Raw genomic sequence first — 9,520 nt, forward strand, 5'->3', positions numbered from 1 at the left:
CCAGGGAGGGAGTATTTTCCCTGCCATGTCGATTCAGTCGGCTGTAAATGAGAGAGGGGAGGGGAGGGAGAGAGAGAGAGAGAGAGAGGGAGAGTGATGTAGATAAAGAGAGAACGAGGGGGAGAGAGAGTTGTGGCGAAGGCGGGTTTCTCTTTGGTGAGGGAGGGATGGAGAGATGGGATGGGGTCATTTAAGGGGAGAGAGAGAGAGAAATGGAACCTTGCCTTGGTATCTGACACCGAAGCTACCCTGCAAGCTCCCCGTTTTTTATTCTGTGAGGGTCATTTTTTCTATGCTACATCACCCAAAAAATGGAAAAAAAAGTCTAGGTTTAGAAGATGGTGATAGAAGAAGATTTTTCCTTCTATCGCAGAGACTGCCAATGGCCCCGAGCTGGATTATTCTTCCTGCTACGACTGGTGGATTGATGATTCACTTGCTTAGTCAAATGTATTGAGTGTAAGTTTGGAATAAGGCGTCTGCTAAATGCCAAAAATGTAAATGTAAATGAAGACAGAAGTGTGCAAATCATTTTTTTCAGTTGAGTGACGCATAAAGATGTAGAAAATACACTTCTAGGCAGGCAGAAAATCGGACACGCTTTGTATTCAGAGATGTACCTAAGTACCTTCACTCTCACCGCAGGGGGCATCTCTTTAACTCAGTAAGGCTTTCTATATCTAGAACGCCCTCCCCAACCACATCAAAACCCACCTCTTCAAGCTCGCCTTCACCAGTTAACCCCTCTCCCCCTCCCCTTCCCATGTGTCCCCAGCACTACCTTAATTAGGCCCCTATACTTTCTTTTATACATTTTGTGTTTCCTTGTATTATTTCTACTCGATCTTTTCAGTTTGTAAAGCGTCTTTGAGTGTCTAGAAAAGCGCTATGTATTGTTATTATTATTATTATTATTATTATTAGAAGTAGAGTCTTCCTCTCTACCCGTGCCATCCCTCAGGCGCTGTTGGCTGATGGTGGAGGGAAGCAGCAGGTGTTGTCTGAAATGTTGCCTTGGCACCAGCGTAGAAACCACCACTATTATCAAACCAGGACCAGATGGGCATTAACTACAGTGTTTTTTTCTGTCAGGGCTGTATCCTTTCTGACGAGAGAGACTCTGGCCAGCCGCAGATAACCAGTAGGCTGTGCCAGTGCATGGTGGAGCAGCCCAGGCAGTTTGGAAAAACCCAACAACAATAAGATAGAGAGAGAGAACGTCTCTCTGACTCAGCTAAGAGTCTTAAGTTGTAATGAGGCTAACCTCCCGATGTATTTGTCTCACTTTGATTTGTGTGTGTGTGTGTTTGGGGAGGGGGGGCTGTGGGTGGGTGGGGGGGGTCAAAGCCACGAGCAATTTGTGGGTCAAAACCACTAGCAATTTCCCAATGCTCCACTATGTTTATGTTTTTATCTTACAGTCAAGCAGCCTGGGGATTGTTACCCAGACATTATTTGATATGGAATTCAAGGTATTGCGTGGGAGTGTGTAAGTCTGTCATGTTACACAGAGGAGATGTGTGCTCCGGTCCTGGATGCAGACAGGGTTCTGTGTGTGTGTGTGTGTGTGTGTGTGTGTGTGTGTGTGTGTGTGTGTGTGTGTGTGTGTGTGTGTCATCAGAGAATCTTGGCAGTCACACAACTAGCATTCCTATGATTGCCTGTGGGCTGCCCACAAACCATACACCTCCTCGACAGACATAAACATACACAGATCCACACACACACACACACACACACAACGGGAAGGTGTGTAGTGAGGCTGCAGGGAGAGGAGAGGTGAGGAGAGCCAGACAGACAGACAGGAGAGGAAAGTGGGATTTCAGGACCTGCCATGTATGTCAGTCATCTCCCAGAGAGGGAGAGGGAGAGAGAGGGAGAGGGAGAGAGAGAGGGAGAGGGAGAGAGAGAGAGAGAGACACACACACACAGAGAGACACAGAGAGACACACAGAGAGGGAGGGAGAGAGAGAGAGAGAGAGATAATGTGGCTCACTCCGTCACCTGGATGTAGCCTTCCACTGTGCAAGTAGGGGAGTGTGTGTGTGTGTGTGTGTGTGTGTGTGTGTGTGTGTGTGTGTGTGGAGATATGTGGGGTAGGAACTGGCCCATACAACATTGCAGTAGGTATGGTATGGATGTTCAACTGTAGTATAATGATAGAGATTAAGGCTTATTTACACATTTGAAAAAAGATTGTCCTAATCGAATTGAATTGAATTGAATATAACTTTATTGTCCACCAAGGTAGAAAATTGTCTTGGGCTCACCAAACAGAAAAATCAACACAAGAATCCAGAAGGCAGCCAGCACGACATAAAAACACAAACAGGCAGAGACAGAGACAGGGCTGCACATTAGAAACACATCAAAACACTTCGTGTCTGTGGCTTCCGTCTTGTTGGTCACTTTGCAGAATTAAGGATGCTAATGGCAGTTGGAATGAAGGACTTCTTGAATATATTTCTAGTTGCCATGGGGAACTCTACAGCGCCTCCCAGAGCTCATGAGCTCAGACTCAGTCAGTCACATAGTGATTATTACTCTGACTCCTAGCAGCAGCCAGCCTGGAGGGAACACGAGTTCACACGAGGCCATCGTCTCTCAGTCATGAACCGTTGCTTTATGACACCTCTGCTGCCTAATACGGAGTGATTGGGCGCTGTATGTCCCTCAGTGGCACTCTTAGGGCCACCAAATTCCATTTCCTGTTTTCAATAGGACCTAAAAACAGACCACATTGGCTCTCTTTCCCCTCCAGTTTCAGAAATTGTATTTTCAAAAAAAAGTGAGACTCCAAGAGGACGTGAGGGAGTGGTGATGAAATAAGTGCACTTTAATATAGCCTAATAATTGCTGATATTTTGATATAGATGCAGCCATACCATTAACAATGATTTAAAGGTCAACATCATCATCTGTAGTGGGGTGAGTCCGTTAACGTTAGAGTTCACTCAGCAGTGTAGCTAGTGGGAGAGAAGAGAAGTGTGGGAAGAGTAAAAAAAAAACGAAAGAAGGAGATATAAGCTAGACATGTTAACTGCGTGGCGTGTTAATGTAGCACAGACCAACTTGTCTTATTGTCTTACCAGCACCCTGCACTGCTTGTCTGTCAACCATGAGCGCTGCTAAACGAGAGAGAGGCTATCCTTGATGATTCAACATTAACATTCTGCTTCAGGCCTTCGTACTCGGTCGTAACAACGTTTTTATTGACATTCCCAAATCAAATCAACTTTGATAAGCCCTATAATTAATGTATTCAGCAGGCCTGCCAGCCGGCTTACTGTATGCAGGAGACACAGCTAAATTAGTGGCAGAGAGACGCCTCTGCCTCATAAAACATTCATGGGCGACAAACAACAACAGGAATGACAGGAATTAACAAGCAGGAACCCTGTGGACAGAGCTTTGCATTTACCCATTTGGACAACCAACCCCAGTGTCCAGTGAGCACAGCCCCACTGCCACACACTGTAGTGAATGGTCAAACTTCCCTCAAAGACAGGAGACACCTGATGGCCACACAACCAAAGGTGTGGGATTAATTTCCAGCATGGTGAAGGTAAGCAATTTACCATGAGAGGAATGGGGTTGTGGAGACATTTACCACTGGTACAGGGTTGGGAAAACCCTGGGTTGGGAAAACCCTGTACGGTGGTAAATGTCTCCACAACCCCCCCCTCGAATGGTAAATTGCATTTCTACAACAGCCACCACATATACATATAAAACATAAATACACAGTTAAATTCATTTATTTACAATCATTAATCGTTTCAGAATACATATATCCTTCCACTACAGAATATAGTCCCATAAACAAGATCAACGATTGCATTGTAGGTCAGCACAGGTGTTCTTAATCAGATTGATTGGGAGGCGCGTTGATACTGGAAATGCAGTCTGAACTGAAGGTTGTTGGGGTATTTACCACTGTTGCTAGCCAATCAGAATCCAGTATCCAAACATGCTGTTGTAGAAAGCTCTACATTCACCACTATACATATAATATAGTCTCCTAAATGAAGCAATGAAATGCTTAGGGCAAGCTGGCTCCTCAACAATGCAGAAAACAACAATAAACAATTGCAATACAATGCAATGATATGAACAAATAAAAACAAAACTATAACACAAGGTTGCAACGTGAATAGCAACAGAACGTAACAGCAATATTGGGCACAAAAGTAGTAATATAGTGCAGAGTAGCAGCGTTAACATTAAGTTAAGGAGGCTGGGGAGAGTCATCTAGTGTCTCATAACAGACATTTTTAGGTAAGTAACTTATGACATGTTTTTTGCTTCGTGCGGGCACTCTGACCATGGTGACATGTTACCACAACATCCACATTGCTTTTTCTTTTCTTTGGCTTTCGTTCCTCACTTGAAAGTCTGATAAACGTGGGAAGAAACAGATGTACGTGGGATGAACGTAGGTGAAATGAAAGATTAGCCCATCTTCAGTCTGTGTGATTCCCACGTTTATCAGACTTTTAAGTGGAAGTGGAAGCAGCCTGTAAGTAGCTGGCTTACTAACCACAGGTCCTGCTGAAGAGAGGAGAGGGAGAAGAGGAATGTTCTCCCATCTCGTCCTCTCAGTCAAACCTCTTATCATTCCTCTTTCGGAGGAACAGGAACCTTGAATCAGAATTGCAGGAGAGAGGGAGCAAGGAGAGAGGGAGCAGTCTGTTGGACACATGCCCAGACCCAAATCAATGAGCCTCGACCAATACCAGCTCAGACCAAACACTTGGGGGGAGGTGTGTGTGTGTGTGTGTGTGTGTGTGTGTGTGTGTGTGTGTGTGTGTGTGTGTGTGTGTGTGCGTGCGTGCGTGCGTGCGTGCGTGCGTGCGTGCGTGCGTGCGTGCGTGCGTGCGTGCGTGCGTGCGTGCGTGCGTGCGTGCGTGCGTGCGTGCGTGCGTGCGTGCGTGCGCAGTGTTTCCCCTAGGTTTGCTGCCTTTGGGGGGGGGGGGGGCATGGACTGTGGCATGGCTCTGGGATCGGGGTGTGTTCGTAATCACAAGATGGAATCTCATTTTTCACAATGAATGTAAGAGTCAACAGCGAGCCAAACAGATACACAGAAACTAGTCGACTGACAACGGGGAATCAGGTGGAGAATCTAAACAGACGGACAGCCTTCTGATTGGCAGATGGGCAGCCCTCTGATTGGACAGGAACAGGGAATGAATGATAAATAACGGGGATGAATGGTGAATAACAGGGATGAATGGCCAATTGCAGACGGCCACCTGAATGGAGAAGGATAGTGAGAGGGGAAACACAGAATAAAACAAGGACACACACACACATGCATGCCGTTGTTGACGTAACACACAGATCAGGGACAGAGACTACCATCCACAGAGTAGTCACCAGCCAAACTACATCTGTTTCTTCCTTATATACATGGAATAAATGGTAAATAGACTGCCCTTATATAGCGCCTTTTAGCTGCTCCAAAGCGCTTTACTTTACAACGGCCTCTCATTCACCCATTCACACACACATTCACACACCAATGGCGGCAAGCTGCCATACAAGGCGCTGGCCCGCTCACTGGGAGCAATATTGGGGTTCAGTGTCTTGCCCAAGGACACTTCGACATGTGGCCAGCCGGGGCTCGAACCGCTGATCTGCCAACCTTGTGATCATTAGACGGCGACTCTACCTCCTGCGCCACAGCCGCCCCAAGTAGTAGTAATAGTAGTCTATTGTGGCCCCATAGGGCCCCATTGATTGTGCAAATATGTCCAAAGCATTTTGCAGACACTTTCATCCAACTCCAATAATATGACAATCACTCACTGCAAGATTTTGGCTGCATTCATTTTCTGAAAAAAGTCATTTTGTTATACTGTAATACATTTCAGTGTTTTCATTGTAACAAAAATGTTCAAGTGTATTTCATTTCAAAATGCTGAAGTGTCTGCGAGGTGTTTTGGCTATGACTACTCAGTCTCTAAGGAAGCACAATAACAAATCAAACTGTCTGGGCTAATCACCGACACCAAAGGTCAGGGCCGAACCAGGAAACACGTGGCGGCTGTGGCTCAGGAGGTAGCGCCGGTGTCTAATGATCGCAAGGTCACCGGTTCAATCCCCGCCCGTCCACGTGTTGAGGTGTCCTTGGGCAACACACTGAACCCCAAATTGCTCCCAAAGAGTGGGCCGGAGCCTTGCATGGTAGCCTTGCATGGTAGCCTTGCATGGTAGCCTTGCATGGTATCTTGCCGCCATTGGTGTGTGAATGTGTGTGTGAATGGGTGAATGAGAGGCAATTCTAAAGCACTTTGGAATAAGGCGCTATATAAGTGCAGTCCGTTTACGAAAACAAGTTTTAAAAGGTCAAGACATTCCTTTAACCTGGCTGCAGTGAAGTTGAACAGTTACAAGTTTACAGTACTTACAAGAACATTCAAACGGATTGTTTTATTGATGAGGAGAAATCAAACTCGGCACAAGTACATTAAGTGCGTTCAACTCAGCCAAAACCATTATTGAATACTGGGTGAAACATGACTCCACTCCTCCACATCCCAGTGAAACTGAATCTGGATGTGCAAGGGAACCGTATTGCTCCGGGCATGCAGGCAAACTGGGCCACAGTACCCAGGGAGCAGTCACCGACCGCTCCGTGCCAGGTCATAAAAAAGATTTTGTGGCTGAAAGAATGGGCGGAATTTCCCCTTTGTCTCAGTTGAGTGATGAACTTCCCCTACCCAGCCCAGTCTGGGAAGAGATAGTCAGGAAGGAGGAGGAGGAGATATGCATTGGAATTCATTGTGACAATGGAAAAAGAGACAGTTATTAATCCCTCTACACTTTAATCAGTGTAGTTAAATACTCCAAACCTCTTCTATTGAGCATTAACTCATGTCCACTGGTTTACTAAGCAGTTGTACCAGTGCAACGTTTTCCAAAAGGGCAAAGACTAAAACAATGCCTTCATGGCACTGTATTTATTTACACTTCGACATATATATATACCTATTATATATGCACATATATATACCTATTATATAGCATAATCTAATTATGATCTAATGTCTTCCCTCTACCTCTATTCACAAAGTGTACCAACTTGGCCATAACCTTCCTTCGGGAAATGGGCTTGTGGGTCCTCGCTTACATCGACGATGAGTCGATATGTGATGAGTCGATAGGTGATGAGTCCATATGTGATGAGTCGATTATGTGCGGACACTAAGAATCACGCAGCAGAGCACACAGTGCTTCTAGTGTCGCACCAATATAACCTGCAGATGGTGAGTTCAGTCCAGTGATATTTCACTGAGTCTTCATGCAGTGAGTAAACCAGGTTTCTCCCCAAAGAATGGAAGAGTGGCGCTGGGCCACGCTGTGAACTTGGCGGCGCCTCTATGTAAACATTTCAAGGCAAATGAAACTCTGTAGTCTGTAGTCAGTATCGATAGAGTAACTCGTGAGTTTAGAATTATAAGGTTCTATCTCCGTTTAGGGCAGTTCAGAGATATTGAGCGTCAAAGTTTTTACATTCCATTATGTTTTGTGAGATGGAACCTTTGTATTTTATTAATTACAGACTCAAAAATTTCAACATTTTAAAAATAACACCACACAGGCATTAATACACCCCTAATGGATCAGATTATGTAAAAAACTCAATTTTGACAAAAAAGGAGATAGAACCTTATAATTCTAACGTCACGAACTGTCTTTGATCGTCAATGACATTGTTGTTTAAAAAACAACGATGTGAAAGTGTTTGGATGTTTCTAGGTTGAGCATTCAGCATTTTAGCAGTATTTGTTTTTGTACATTTTGACATAAATGAACGTGAGTCAGGTTTTGATAATTGCAATCCTGTGCCATGCTGTCCTGGGAACCCTGGGAAGAACCCTGTAAACCTGACTGCACGTACTGAGAGAGTTTCATCTCTCTAACTTGTTTCTGATTAGAGGGAAAAAGCAGGGCTTTTCACTTGACCCCTGTTACATTTGTCCCTAATCTCCACTATTTGTACTCGCTACTATCTATTAATGATAAGAGATTTGTTTCTTCGCTGATGTACCCCGAGAAATACTCAACAAGTAACATTCTGGTCGGTCATGTCAGCGTGTGGTAATTCCAGGCAGTGAGGTGTCCGTTGAGACTGCACACAGATACATGACACTACTGTGATGAGGTAACACACTGTAACACACAGTGTTCCACACGTCAAACAAAGCTATTTAAGCCTCGTCGCTGGAGCACAGACATGGAACGTTATGGTAGTGGATAACATTTAATCACATTTTACTGGCTGCGACCTGAGAGCACTTCGCCTCAGAATACTTCAGTGAATGTAGTCCAGACTTCTGCCTCAGACAGGGTACAGTTATAGACCAGATGTACAGTATAATTCCTTGCTGTCTACAGGGCTCCCTCCCACGGGTCCTTGAAATCGTTGAAGGTTTGTGAATAAAAAAATCAAAAAATCATGGTCTTAAAAGTTTTTGAAAATAGACATGGGTTATTGAAAGTGCTTGAATTCCTGTCTTTCTCTCTCTCTCTCTAAAAAAATAGATATATATTCAAAAATGTTTTACTTAGCTCCTCCTCTCTGTATTGCTTAACTTTACACATATTTCAGACTATATTGTTTTGCTGTGCTGTGGTAGAGAAGGCAAGAGACCATCTTGACCAGACATTCAAGCCTCTCTTTTTAATTGTTGTCTGTGCGCGGATAGTTCCTATTATATACATTCTCATCTAGATCTGTCTCAAACTATGCTGTGTTAGGTCCTTGAATTTGAGGGAATTGAGTCTTGAAAGTCCTTGAAAGGTGCTTGAATTTGATGTTTCAGAAGTAGTGGGAATCCTGTGTCTACTTGGCGAAAGGAAAAGGCACTGCCATTCCCCTGTATGCTTTTTTAATGTCCTCCCACTCTCTTGCTTGTCTTGAAGTAGTTTGAAGTTGACCCTAACCGCAGGGTTACAGTGTTAAAAACTTTCTTTTGTCCTCCACATGATTAAGTGAGGCGCACTCAAGTGGCACTTAATAACAATAGCTGACTGATAAGGAGATCTATATTGATGGTGTAGAGAGTAGGTCTTACTACAATGTACAATTCAATCCACCATCCTCTTGTTTTTAGTTTTTTTTTTATAGTAGAATGAGGTAAGTGAAGTCATCTGTATAGCCACTGCAGTAAATGTCTAAACTCGACATCACTACTGTTATTGTTTGTTGTTTTGATAAACAAAAAATGCCTTCAAGGCAATGTTGATCATGATAAGAGAACTGGATGCATCATCCTTATTACAGTGTTACCAGCTTTGCTACTCTGAATATCTCCAACTGTTTTTATTACTTTTTATTTTTCACATCGCGTCCTTCTGCTTCAGAGTAAAAGCGAGAGTAATTGTTGAAATAAAAGCAACAATCACAGCAGGACATAAAAAACAACTTCCATATTCCACATGTAGGCTATTATAAGTGTGAATTAATGAATGTGTTTTAAGTGGTTGGGGTGAAAAGAGTGGGCAGAGTGGT

This window comes from Nansenia antarctica, assembly GCF_963989245.1.
Source record: "Nansenia antarctica genome assembly, chromosome: 14".
NCBI lineage: Eukaryota > Metazoa > Chordata > Actinopteri > Argentiniformes > Microstomatidae > Nansenia > Nansenia antarctica.